This window comes from Oncorhynchus keta, chromosome 13 (assembly GCF_023373465.1).
Source record: "Oncorhynchus keta strain PuntledgeMale-10-30-2019 chromosome 13, Oket_V2, whole genome shotgun sequence".
NCBI classification, from domain to species: Eukaryota; Metazoa; Chordata; class Actinopteri; order Salmoniformes; family Salmonidae; genus Oncorhynchus; species Oncorhynchus keta.
Window position 1 is genome coordinate 29967886 of NC_068433.1, and position 14639 is coordinate 29982524.

Sequence of the window (14639 nt, forward strand, 5' to 3'; positions counted from 1 at the left end):
AAACGACTACATTACCATCATTCCTTTCCTGCACGGTTTATCTTTTCCTTCCAGTTGTAGATGTCATCCAGCTGTTTATCTTTGAATCTACATAAAAAAAAAAAAACATCAATCTCTTTCTCTATACAATAGCTAGTGACCACATTTGAAAAAAATAACATTTACATTATAATTTCAGACACCCCATCCAGAACAACATCCAAAGCCATCTGAAAGAAAGGCCATGTCCTGAAGAGCTAAGCCAACACAACAGAAGAGCGAGAGAGAGGACCAAAACGGGAAAATTCGGGGTCAGCTGAACTGACTAAAAAGGATCTTGCAACGAGATCAGGGATCAAGTGGAGCCGATATTATGAAGCTCTAACCCCTCACCAGCTAAGAAACCAGCAAAGAGAGGATCAGGACAGTCAGGGTCAAACATACTAAGATGAAGGTGATTGTGACCCTCAGACTTTGAGTTTGCTTTGATCATCTGAAGGGAAAAAAACGCACAAAAATAAAAAGTACAATATAGAAGAAAATAGAAAAAAGGTAATATTACATTTAATTTAAAAAACAATAGTGGTGAAGGATGAGAGTGAGAGACACAGAAAGACAAAGAGGGGGACCGAGATTGGGTCAAAACAAGGATATTCTGCTGGAATTTAGGACCCAGGGAGACTGGGATAGAGGGAAACCTTAGAACAGCTGGAATGGGTATTCGCTTGGCAGAAGAACTGCATCTTGCTGTGATGTAGGACCTAGTAAGAGTTGGGTCCATCAAACACCCGAACTGAAACAGGACTTTTCTTTGTTAGACAGAAGTCCCTAGAGATGGGACAGTGTACTGTGCCATGTAATAATACACTGCTTAAAAAATAAAGGGAACACTAAAATAACACATCCTAGATCTGAATGAAATATTCTTATTAAATACTTTTTTCTTTACATAGTTGAATGTGCTGACAACAAAATCACACAAAAATGATCAATGGAAATCAAATTTATCAACCCATGGAGGTCTGGATTTGGAGTCACACTCAAAATTAAAGTGGAAAACCACACTACAGGCTGATCCAACTTTGATGTAATGTCCTTAAAACAAGTCAAAATGAGGCTCGGTAGTGTGTGTGGCCTCCACGTGCCTGTATGACCTCCCTACAACGCCTGGGCATGCTCCCGATGAGGTGGCGGATGGTATCCTGAGGGATCTCCTCCCGTATCCTGAGGGATCTCCTCCCAGACCTGGACTAAAGCATCAGCAAGACATGATGTCCCAGATGTGCTCAATTGGATTCAGGTCTGGGGAACGGGCGGGCCAGTCCATAGCATCAATGCCTTCCTCTTGCAGGAACTGCTGACACACTCCAGCCACATGAGGTCTAGCATTGTCTTGCATTAGTAGGAACCCAGGGCCAACCGCACCAGCATATGGTCTCACAAGGGGTCTGAGGATCTCATCTCGGTACCTAATGGCAGTCAGGCTACCCTGGCGAGCACATGGAGGGCTGTGCGGCCCCCCAAAGAAATGCCACCCCACACCATGACTGACCCACCACCAAACTGCTGGAGGATGTTGCAGGCAGCAGAACGTTCTACACGGCGTCTCCAGACTCTGTTACGTCTGTCACATGTGCTCAGTGTGAACCTGCTTTCATCTGTGAATAGCACAGGGCGCAGTGGCGAATTTGCCAATCTTGGTGTTCTCTGGCAAATGCCAAACGCCCTGCACAGTGTTGGACTAAGCACAACCCCCACCTGTTGACGTCGGGCCCTCATACCACCCTCATGGAGTCTGTTTCTGACCGTTTGAGCAGACACATGCACATTTGTGGCCTGCTGGAGGTCATTTTGCAGGGCTCTGGCAGTGCTCCTCCTGCTCCTCCTTGCACAAAGGCAGAGGTAGCGGTCCTGCTGCTGGGTTGTTGCCCTCCTACGGCCTCCTCCACGTCTCCTGATGTACTGGCCTGTCTCCTGGTAGCGCCTCCATGCTCTGGACACTACGCTGACAGACACAGCAAACCTTCTTGCCACAGCTCGCATTGATGTGCCATCCTGGATGATCTGCACTACCTGAGCCACTTGTGTGGGTTGTAGACTACATCTCATGCTACCACTAGAGTGAAAGCACCGCCAGCATTCAAAATTGACCAAAACATCAGCCAGGAAGCATAGGAACTGAGAAGTGGGCTCCGGGCAGCCGAGCGGAAATGTAGGAAAACTCGCCTCCCTGCGGACCTGGCATCCTTTCACTCCCTCCTCTCTACATTTTCCTCCTCTGTCTCTGCTGCTAAAGCCACTTTCTACCACTCTAAATTCCAAGCATCTGCCTCTAACCCTAGGAAGCTCTTTGCCACCTTCTCCTCCCTCCTGAATCCTCCTCCCCCTCCCCCTCCTCCCTCTCTGCAGATGACTTTGTCAACCATTTTGAAAAGAAGGTCGACGACATCCGATCCTCGTTTGCTAAGTCAAACGACACCGCTGGTTCTGCTCACACTGCCCTACCCTGTGCTCTGACCTCTTTCTCCCCTCTCTCTCCAGATGAAATCTCGCATCTTGTGACGGCCGGCCGCCCAACAACCTGCCCACTTGACCCTATCCCCTCCTCTCTTCTCCAGACCATTTCCGGGAGACCTTCTCCCTTACCTCACCTCGCTCATCAACTCATCCCTGACCGCTGGCTACGTCCCTTCAGTCTTCAAGAGAGCGAGAGTTGCACCCCTTCTGAAAAAACCTACACTCGATCCCTCCGATGTCAACAACTACAGACCAGTATCCCTTCTTTCATTTCTCTCCAAAACTCTTGAACGTGCCGTCCTTGGCCAGCTCTACCGCTATCTCTCTCAGAATGACCTTCTTGATCCAAATCAGTCAGGTTTCAAGACTAGTCATTCAACTGAGACTGCTCTTCTCTGCATCACGGAGGCGCTCCGCACTGCTAAAGCTAACTCTCTCTCCTCTGCTCTCATCCTTCTAGACCTATCGGCTGCCTTCGATACTGTGAACCATCAGATCCTCCTCTCCACCCTCTCCGAGTTGGGCATCTCCGGAGCGGCCCACGCTTGGATTGCGTCCTACCTGACAGGTCGCTCCTACCAGGTGGCGTGGCGAGAATCTGTCTCCTCACCACGCGCTGTCACCACTGGTGTCCCCAGGGCTCTGTTCTAGGCCCTCTCCTATTCTCGCTATACACCAAGTCACTTGGCTCTGTCATAACCTCACATGGTCTCTCCTATCATTGCTTTGCAGACGACACACAATTAATTTTCTCCTTTCCCCCTTCTGATGACCAGGTGGCGAATCGCATCTCTGCATGTCTGGCAGACATATCAGTGTGGATGACGGATCACCACCTCAAGCTGAACCTCAGCAAGACGGAGCTCCTCTTCCTCCCGGGAAGGACTGCCCGTTCCATGATCTCGCCATCACGGTTGACAACTCCATTGTGTCCTCCTCCCAGAGCGCTAAGAACCTTGGCGTGATCCTGGACAACACCCTGTCGTTCTCAACTAACATCAAGGCGGTGGCCCGTTCCTGTAGGTTCATGCTCTACAACATCCGTAGAGTACGACCCTGCCTCACACAGGAAGCGGCGCAGGTCCTAATCCAGGCACTTGTCATCTCCCGTCTGGATTACTGCAACTCGCTGTTGGCTGGGCTCCCTGCCTGTGCCATTAAACCCCTACAACTCATCCAGAACACCGCAGCCCATCTGGTGTTCAACCTTCCCAAGTTCTCTCACGTCACCCCGCTCCTCTGCTCTCTCCACTGGCTTCCAGTTGAAGCTCGCATCCGCTACAAGACCATGGTGCTTGCCTACGGAGCTGTGAGGGGAACGGCACCTCAGTACCTCCAGGCTCTGATCAGGCCCTACACCCAAACAAGGGCACTGCGTTCATCCACCTCTGGCCTGCTCGCCTCCCTACCACTGAGGAAGTACAGTTCCCGCTCAGCCCAGTCAAAACTGTTCGCTGCTCTGGCCCCCAATGGTGGAACAAACTCCCTCACGACGCCAGGACAGCGGAGTCAATCACCACCTTCACACCTGAAACCCCACCTCTTTAAGGAATACCTAGGATAGGATAAGTAATCCTTCTCACCCCCCTAAAAGATTTAGATGCACTATTGTAAAGTGGCTGTTCCACTGGATGTCATAAGGTGAATGCACCAATTTGTAAGTCGCTCTGGATAAGAGCGTCTGCTAAATGACTTAAATGTAATGTAAATGTAAATGTAAAAAGTGGTCTGTGGTCACCACCTGCAGAACCACTCCTTTATTGGGGGTGTCTTGCTAATTGCCTTTAATGTCCACCTGTTGTCTATTCCATTTGCACAACAGCATGTGAAATGTATTGTCAATCAGTGTTGCTTCCTAAGTGGACAGTTTGATTTCACAGAAGTGTGATTGACTTGGAGTTACATTGTGTTGTTTAAGTGGTCCCTATATTTTTTTGAACAGTGTATATACACACTACTTGACCAACATTATGTGGACACCTGCTCGTCGAACACCTTGTTTAAAAAAAAGAATGTCCGTTAATATGTAATGGGTCCCCCCTTTGCTGCTATAACAGCCTTCAGTCTTCTGGGAACGCTTTCCACTAGATTTTGGAACATTGCTGCAGGGACTTCCTTCCATTCAGCCACAATAGCATTAGTGAGGTCGGGCGATTAGGCGTGGCTCGCAGACGGCGTTCCAATTCATCCCAAAGGTGTTCGGTGGGGTTGAGGTCAGGGCTCGGCGCAGGCCGGTCAAGTTCTTCCACACAGATCGACAAATCATTTCTGTATGGGCCTCATTTTGTAATGCTGAAACAGGAAAGGGCTTTCGCCAAACTGTTGCCACAAAGTTGGAAGCACCGAACCGAACCATGAAAAACATGTTATTACCCCTCCGCCAAACTTTACAGTTGGCACTGTGAATTTGGTCAGGTAGCATTCTCCTGACAGCCGCCAAACCCAGATTCAGTTGTCAGACTGCCAGATGGTGAAGCATGATTCATCACTCCAGAGAACGTGTTTCCTCTGATCCAGAGTCCAATTGCGGCGAGCTATACACAACTCCAGCTGATGCTTGGCATTGCCCATGGTGATCTTAGGCTTGTGTGTGGCTGGTCGGCCATGGAAACCCATTTCATGAAACTCCCGAACAGTTCTTGTGCTTACGTTGCTTCCATAGGCAGTTTGGAACTCGGTAGTGAGTGTTTCAACCATGGACAGACGATTTTTACACACTACGTGTTTCAGCACTCGGCGGTCCTGTTCTGTGAGCTTGTGTGGAGTACCACTTGGCGTATGAGCCGTTGTTGCTCCTAAACGTTTCCACTTCACAATAACAGCACTTACAGTTTAACTGGGGCAGCTCTAGCAGGGAATAAATTGGACAAACTGACTTGTTGGAAAGGTGGCATCCTATGACGGTGCCACATTGAAAGTCACTGAGCTCTTCAGTAAGGCCAGTCTACTGCCAGTGTTTGTCTGGTTGCATGGCTGTGTGCTCAATGTGCTCGATTTTATACACCCATCATACACCTATCATCAACAGGTATGACTGAAATAGACAAATTAACTATTCTGAAGGTGTATCACCATACCTTTGTATATATAGTGTAATACTGAAGTTTATTGGATGTAGGACCAGTTCCCAAGGAATAACAGACTCAAACTGAAAAGAGCGTCCTTGGCAGAACAATCTGAATATGTTGAGTTGAGATGACATAACAGGACATGAGAATGTGTTCGTATGAACCAAAGTTTGTTTGATAAACCTGACCTGGATATGTGGACGTGCCTGGTGGAGAATGATAGACTGCCTTCCTCACCCCTGTGGTTGATTACAATAGGGACGTGGTGGTGGACCAGACAGCCCAAGGCATAGTTCTATCACAGTATCGAGTGACGCAGCAGCTCTAATCTAAATCACCACCATATGGATTACAGCCCTGTCTAGCATACCGACCTGGGATTCAAAAGTATTCAATATTTTTCAAATACTTGTGAGCGTTAGATTAAGCCCTGTCTGGAGTGCCAGAGGTGTGGGGTGGATGCACTTTTGAGACTCTGTTCGTACCATTGTGCCAGGTAAAGCTCGATCATGCACAGAAAGTATTTAAAATATTTTTAATACAGTTTGAACCCATGTCAGGTGGATCAGTACTGTAGGAGGACATTGCCTCACGTCAGAAGGCATCAGTCCTCACTACGCTCGTCCTTCTACTGATCTGTCTCGTAGGATGTGGAACTCATATTCAAATAACCAGCATTCCCCATTAAAAAAAAAACATGTATTTTATTTTATCACTGTGCCCTCGTATGACACCATGAATTAGGCAGAATAACTAGCAAGCTAATTTATAAATGTTTTGATAGTGATTTAATAGTTTGCAATTGTGAGAAAAAAATGATCTCCTGCACAAATTCTGTGCAAGGAGTTTGGTCGCATTGCAGTGACTTGATCAGCTGTGTAGCCAACTGTTGTAGCTGGCTAGCTTACTGACATAGTTAGGTAGCTAACACGTCCTTCACTGACATAAAAAGCTTGCTTAGCCTGTTTAAATGACCCTGAAGTTGTAAACATTGCAGCCCAACAATTAAGAGGAAGTGACTTTCATCAGAAATCCGTCTGTCTCTAGATCAGCATGTTGCTCTGCGATCGTATCGCTGGGTCAGCGGAGTACAACAGCTGCCGCGGGAGGCTACAACTGATCTTCAGAGGGTATTTCCGGTACCGGAAGTACGGCATAGAAAGACAATTCTCATAGACGGCCCTATAGAGAAATCATTTGTTTTGTATTCCAAATAAGACACTTTAGTCATCAACTTAATGAACAAAACATCCATTGCACTATTCAAGTAATTGTCACTGAGGCCAATTTCTCTCTCCATCACTCAGTCAGTTATTTAAGCAAATATGCCCTTAGGGGGTGTGGTATATGGCCAATATACCACTGGCTAAGAGCTGTTCTGATGCACAATGCAACAGAGTGCATGTATACAGACAGCCCTTAACCGTGGTATATTGGCAATATACCACAAACCCCCAAGGTGCCTTATTGCTATTATAAACTGGTTACCAACATAATTAGAGCAGTAAAAATACATGTTTCGGCCAATCAACATTTAGGGCTCAAACCACCCAGTTTATAATAACATTTTAGATTCATGCGGTGGTGACATCGGCGAGTTTATGTCACATGAACACTGAAAGGAAATCACTCACACAGTCTTGACTGGGAATTCTTTGCACCGGTTAATTAAACACTGCCAGAAAAACAGAAGCAACAATAAGATTAGCAACAAAAGAACTACTGGGACTCCCAGGGTTGGGGAGCAACGGATTACATGTAAAAAAATATATATAAAAAAAATAACATCTGCAATCAGTTACGTTACCGGCAAAAAAATATTGTCATCAGATTGACAGATACTTTTGAATAACGAGATAATTACTTCGAGGATTACTTTTAAATTCAGAAAGGATGTTTGTGAAAAAAACATTTGCCACTTCTCTGTTTTCTCAATGACATTCAAATCAACATTGGGGGGGAAAAAAAGGCTTCAGTTTGTTCCACCTGAGCGAGTCTTGAAAACAAATCAGAAACCACTATGATGACGCACACCAAATGTGTTCGATCATCCGTGGGAAAAGAGCACAGGCTTTTTGTAGGCTACAATCCAAGCGATGTCTGTCACGCCCTAATCTGTTTCACCTGTCTTTGTGATTGTCTCCACCCACCTCCAGGTGTCTCCTGTTTTTCCCCTTTAGTCCCTGGTGTATTTATACCTTTGTTTCCTGTCTCTCTGTGCCAGTTTGTCTTGTTTTCCCAAGTCAACCAGTGTTTCTCCTAGTGCCTATTTTCTCCCCCCCAGTCTCTGTTTTTTTCCTTGCCCTCCTGGTTTTGACCCTTGCCTGTCCTGACGCCGAATCCGCCTGCCTGACCTCTCTGCCTGTCCTGACCTCGAGCCTGCCTATCCCTTGGTACTGTTTAGACTCTGACCTGGTTTATGAACTCTCGCCTTTTGGTATAATGAATATTGTCTGCATTTGGGTCTCGCCTTGTGCCCTTTTATGTCTTCCAATGGTGTGACTGCTGTCAGCATCCAAAGATGATCCAACTTGAATAAACGCTTGGAGGTAAGGATGATAGCAGTGGTGTTGTCAACGGCGATACGGATATCACTTATTATTGATTTCTACATAGCGCATTGATGTGAATTACACTGCTGCTCTCTCATTTAGCTATTTGCTCCTTACGGATTGTGGTTGTAGTGGATGACTGTTCACAAATCTAAATGTATATTTGAACCCAATAATGGTTGTATTCAAGGAGTTTAAACTGTCTATCAATCATTGATTCTGAAACCAGTGGACAGCCAGGGAAAAATGTTCTCTTGCTGCATAGTGCAGATCCCAACCTATGGAATAAAAGTGGGGCTTTCATTGCGCAATCTAATTCCTACTGATAAAATAAGTAACCCATAAGGCTAATGGACACATGTTCAAACTCACACCTTTTGATAGACTTAAAGGTTCAAATCTGTAGTTGCTGCATCCATTTTTGGATATAAACTCAAAAAATAAACGTCCCTTTTTCAGGACCCTGTCTTTCAAAGATAATTCGTAAACATCCAAATAACTTCACAGATATTCACTGTGAAGGGTTTAAACACTTCCTCATGCTTGTTCAATAAACCATAAACAATTCATGAACTTGCACCTGTGGAACGGTCGTTAAGGCACTAACAGTTTACAGACGGTAGGCAATTAAGGTCACAGTTAGGGAAGCTTAGGACACTAAAGAGGCCTTTCTACTGACTCTGAAAAACACTAAACGAAAGATGCCCAGGGTCCCTGTTCATCTGCGTGAACGTGCCTTAGAAATGCTGCAAGGAGGCATGAGCACTGCAGATGTGGCCAGGGCAATAAATTGCAATGTCCGTACTGTGAGATGCCTAAGACCGCACTACAGGGAGACAGGACGGACAACTGATCGACCTCGCCGTGGCACACCAAGTGTAACCGCACCTGCACAGGATCGGTACATCCGAACATCACAGGTACAAGCTGGCAACAACTGCCCGAGCTCCACCAGGAAAGCACCATCCCTCCATCAGTGCTCAGACTGTCCGCAATAGGCTGGAATGAGGGCTTGTAGGCCTGTTGTAAGGCAGGTCCTCACCAGACATTGCTGGCAACAACGTCGCCTATGGCCACAAACCCACCATTGCTGGACCAGACAGGACTGACGAGTCGCGGTTTTGTCTCACCAGGGTTGATGGTCGGATTCATGTTGATCGTCAAAGGAATGAGCGTTACACCGAGGCCTGTATTCTGGAGTGGGATCGATTTGGAGGTGGGGGGGTCTGTCATGGTCTGGGGCGGTGTGTCACAGCATCATTGGACTGAGCTTGTCATTGCAGGAAATCTCAATGCTGTGTCACAGGTAAGACATCCTCCTCCCTCATGTAGTACCCTTCCTGCAGGCTCATCCTGACATGACCCTCCAGCATGACAATGCCACCAGCCATACTGCTCCTACTGTGTGTGATTTCCTGCAAGACAGGAAAGTCAATGATCTGCCATGGCCAGCGAAGAGCCCAGATCTCAATCCCATTGAAAACTTCTGGGACCTGTTGGATCAGAGGGTGAGAGCTAGGGCCATTCCCTCCCCAGAAATGTCAGAGAACTTGCAGGTGCCGTGGTGGAAGAGTGGGGTAACATCTCACAGCAATAACTGCAAATCTGGTGCAGTCCATGAGGAGAAGATGCACTGCAGTACTTAATGCAGCTGGTGGCCACACCAGATACTGACTGTTACTTTTGATTTGTGCCCCTCCCCTTTGGCCAGGGAAACATTATTCAATTTCTGTTAGTCACATGTCTGTGGAACTTGTTCAGTTTGTGTCTCAGATGTTGAATCTTGTTTTGTTCATACAAGTATTTACACGTTAATTTTACTGAAATTAAACGCAATTGACTGTGAGAGGATTATTTTTTTTTTGCTGAGTTTTTTGCTGATTCTAGAAGAATATAACTTGTAAACTTCCCACTCCATGGGAACCCAAAATATAAACACCGTATAGCCTCATTACATGGTTAAAACAATATATCCATGATATCATGGATGATCAGTCCTTGCATCCATAGCTCTGTCTATTAATCTAAAAGTGGTTACATTTCTCCAGGCCCATCCCTCATCTTTTCTAGGCCAATCAGTCCTCCATGACAATATAATCATAAACAATAGAGTAAGGCTGGCTATTAAGTCTTTAGTTTTGGCGTTATGCTCAGGTAAAATAATTTGGCTAATCTATACTTCCATATGGCTGGCTAATTCATGAAGATCAAGGGATATAACATTTGTTGCAACTGACTGCATGGAATTCTGATTTGGTTTTTAATGTGAAGATATAATTTATGTAAACGTTAACATTGATTTATCCTGCAATAGATGTCATTCAATTGGTAACATACACTTTTGTCTTCTAATGCCTCCTTAAGGGGAAAGGAATCTAAAAGTAACAATGTAATCTGGTTCCGTTACTGAGTTTGGGTAATCCAAAAGTTACATTACTGATTACAATTTTGGACAGGTAACTAGTAACTGTAACGGATTACAATTAGAAAGTAATCTACCAACCCTGTTGACTTCTAGCTATAACTGGCTTGATTTACAAGCTATCTATGCTCGTTTACCTAATGTTAGCTAACTATTGGAGGTGTAATGGTTGATTCTTCTATTGGTGGTGTATGTGCTTTCTAATGACGGTTTCATAGACGGTTTCCTGTCCTCTCGTCTGTCTCTCCTGTCTCTCCTCTGTTACTTATCTCCTGTCACTTCTCCTCTCCAGTCTTCTGTCTCTCCTATCATCTCTTCTCTCTCTCCTGTCACCGCTCTCTCCTATCCTCTGTTCCTCCTGTCCTCTCTCTCCTATCTTCTCCGCTCCTCTCATCTGTCTCTCCTGTCTTCTCATCTCTCCTCTGTTACTTGTCTTCTGTCACTTCTCGTGTCCTCTGTCCTCTCCTCTGTGGGATTTCACTCACCCCTCTCAACACTAGTGTTAGCAGTTGATAACATGAAGATGTCGAAGTGTTCAGTCTTCTCTGATTATCAACATAAACAAGAGCTCTCGTGTTTTCTTTGCTCAAAATGATAGACATGGTGAATGTATGCATGTGCTATATCTTTACAGCTGCACAACTAAGTTTCTGACTTACAATGAAGTAGTCTGCTAACTATAGTTCCCATCCAATATATTTTTAGATGCCCGCCTCGGGAAATCCCTTATCACCCAGTAACTCTCCCTCTGACCACATCCTCCTCAGTCCTCAGGCTGAGGATATCCCGTGCCCTGTTGATGGACACTATGCCCACAGATGGGGAGATGATGGATCACCAGCTTGGCTCATCAAACTGGCCAATCTCTGGAGGGGACAACAGACATTGCTCAATCGGCGCATGGTTCAGCCAATTTGCCCACCAAACAGATTAGCTAGATGATTCATGCATTAAAATTAGAACTTTAGAGAAATATTTGCAGATAACATATACAAAACAATCCATATAAGTAGGAGCAGATAATTTACGTCAGGACGCACAACCTTCCACGTCTGTAAGGCGTTCTTCATCTTGTCATTCTTACTCTGACGCAGCACTTGTTGATTCGTTTTTGTTTGAATAGCAGGACAAAAATAAAGTACCTCTCATGCTGTACTCATGTTGAAAAGACAGGAGGAAGAGGTCTCTTGGCAGGGGTTCGAAAGGATGGAGCCCCAACAGTCACCGCTAGCTAGAGAACATTTGATTCAGTCCTCAGCAAGTTACTTGCATGCAACTGCATAACAAATGACTTTTCATGTTTCTAGTGGTTGTGGTCACTGGGGTGCCTGAATTTTCCCTCCCCAAACTAGTCGCAGCCACGCAGATCCATGTCCCCGGCAACACTGGCAGAATTCTCAAAAGCTTCCCACGCTTATGCTTGTAATGAAGTTGCTGCTCTCGGGCTCATGCTTGCGGCTGCTCCGTTACATAGTTACATAAGTAGGTAGCTGGTTGGTCAGCGGCATCGTTTCAGTCAAAGATGATTTCAGTGACTGGGTCAGCTGTTGGATAAATGTATGCTAGCCAAACGTCCAAAATTCTGCTCATTGACGCAAAATAATGGGGTTCAGCAAAAGATGTTACCTAGGTAGCCGGATTAGTTTTGATCTATCACATTACCCTTTGCAAGATACGAGACAGATTGGTGCAGGTGGAATCGACACACTATCTAGTCTAAGACAATTGTAGGAGGACCGTTATTTGAGCAACACACATTCGGATAATGAAGTGGGAGTGGAGAGGTCGGGCGTCGGTGACATTAACAACATGGACGTATGGATGGACCGCTCCAAAAGCTACCGGTTAAATAACTGATAAATGGTTTTATGGGTTTTTTTTATAGCCTTGTGCACGCACTCGCATGCACGGCCACACACACACACACACACACACACACTGCACAGCTCTTTTTGTGTAACTGACACAGCTCTTTTGTTGACATTAGTGATTGTGCAGGGACTTGGCAAACTCTATGCTTTTTCCATTGTTGAGTTTCCTACTGTTTCCAGTGAACGATATATGACCTGACCTGTGAGGGATGGGACACTCCCCTAAAATACACACACATTCCACTTCACACACTAACACACACTCTATGGCTGGGCGATATGGCCAAAAATATCATATTACAATATTTTCTGGATGGTATTTGACAGTGTTATATAATAAAAGTTCTACATTTGCTTTATGAGTTGTGCATGACAAGTTGATCTTATTTGAGATCATTGCCACACTGCCACGTAGGGCTGCACAACATGGGCAAACAATCTAGGCCTTAGTTTTAACCAAATATTGCAACTGAGATTTGACTTGCAATTTAGATCAAAACACTTGGGTGAACTGTTGGAAATCATGGAAATAGAAAGATTATTCTAATTCTATAGTTCAAATGTAATAGTGTTGTTTGACAATGACAATTAATGAAAAAGCCTGGGAGGTGTTCATAGAATTAGGAATAAGAATACTAACATGATCTCTATGTAGGCTTTACTGTGACAGGGTAGAAACCAAAGTGTTGTTCGGTGTTTCCCAGGGGAGTGGGACCATATATTTGGTTATATAAAATCAAAGACAGTACAGTATGAAGACAGAAACCCAACAGAAATCCCTGATAACGCTGATCACACACGCAGGCAATGCCATGGCGATGTTGGCTAGCGAAACATATAACATGTTCAACTATTTAAGACGTTGGCTCTAATATAGGTTTTGCCCTTAGATTGTTAGAAAATTAACAACAAAGGCGGGGAAAAATCACTTTTCTCATTGACTTCTCAAACCCTGGCCTGGGCTGTTTGGTCTGTTTCGCAAGCATTTCCGGAAGTCTCGCAATGTTGCACCTCCGGGTTTAGAAAGTCTGTGATGAAATGTTATCTCTTACTTCATGGAGCTAACATAGTCATGCTTCGCCTATTCCTCTCTGATTTAGAAGATACTGTTGCACCAACAACATGATGATGTAGGTCCTACGCTAGAACTGGTTGCCTCGTTTCTAGTCCATAGGAAACTGTGCATTATTTCATTTTTTTATGTATAATTTCTTACATTGTTAGCCCAGAAAATCTTAAGTGTTATTACATACAGCGGGAATAACTATTGGATATCAGAGTGACGTGAACTTACCAGCACTATGACCAGGAATACCACTTACCCAAAGTCGATCGTTTGTCCTCAACACCCAGTGCATTTTAATTTTTTGAAGAGGTCGACCCAAAACAACTCCGCCGGAGGAGAGGGAGTCAAAGTGGTCTTCTAATCAGACTTCGGAGGCCCACACACCGCTTCTGAGTATATTACTAGCTAATATCCAGTCCCTAGATAACAAAGTTGATGAAATCCGGGCAAGGGTGGCCGATCCAGCGAGACATCAGGAATTGTAACATACTCTGTTTCACGGAAACATGGCTCTCTCTGGATATGCTGTCAGAGTCGGTACAGCCACTGGGATTCTCAGTGCATCGCGCCAAAAGGAATAAACATATCTCGGGGAAGAAGACGAGCGAGGGTGTATGTTTCATGATTATCGAGTCATGGTGTAATTGTAACAACATAAGTAACTCAAGTCCTTTTGTTCACCCGACGTAGAATTCTTCACAATCAAATGCTGACCGTATTATCTCCCAAGAGAATTCTCTTCGGTTATTGTCACAGCCGTGTACATACCTCTCAAGCCGATACCACGACGGCCCTCAAGGAACTTCATTGGACTTTGTGCAAACTGGAAGCCATACAGTGGGGAGAACAAGTATTTGATACACTGCCGATTTTGCAGGTTTTCCTATTTAAAAAGCATGTAGAGGTCTGCAATTTTTATCATATGTACACTTCAACTGTGAGAGACGGAATCTAAAAAAAAATCCAGAAATAAAAATCCAGAAAATCACATTGTATGATTTTTAAGTAATTAATTTGCATTTTATTGCATGACATAAGTATTTGATACATCAGAAAAGCAAAGATGAATACCTATGTTAGAATGCTGTTCATTGACTATAGCTCACCATAGTACCCTCCAAGCTCATCATTAAGCTCGAAGCCCGGGGTCCCAACCCCGCCTTT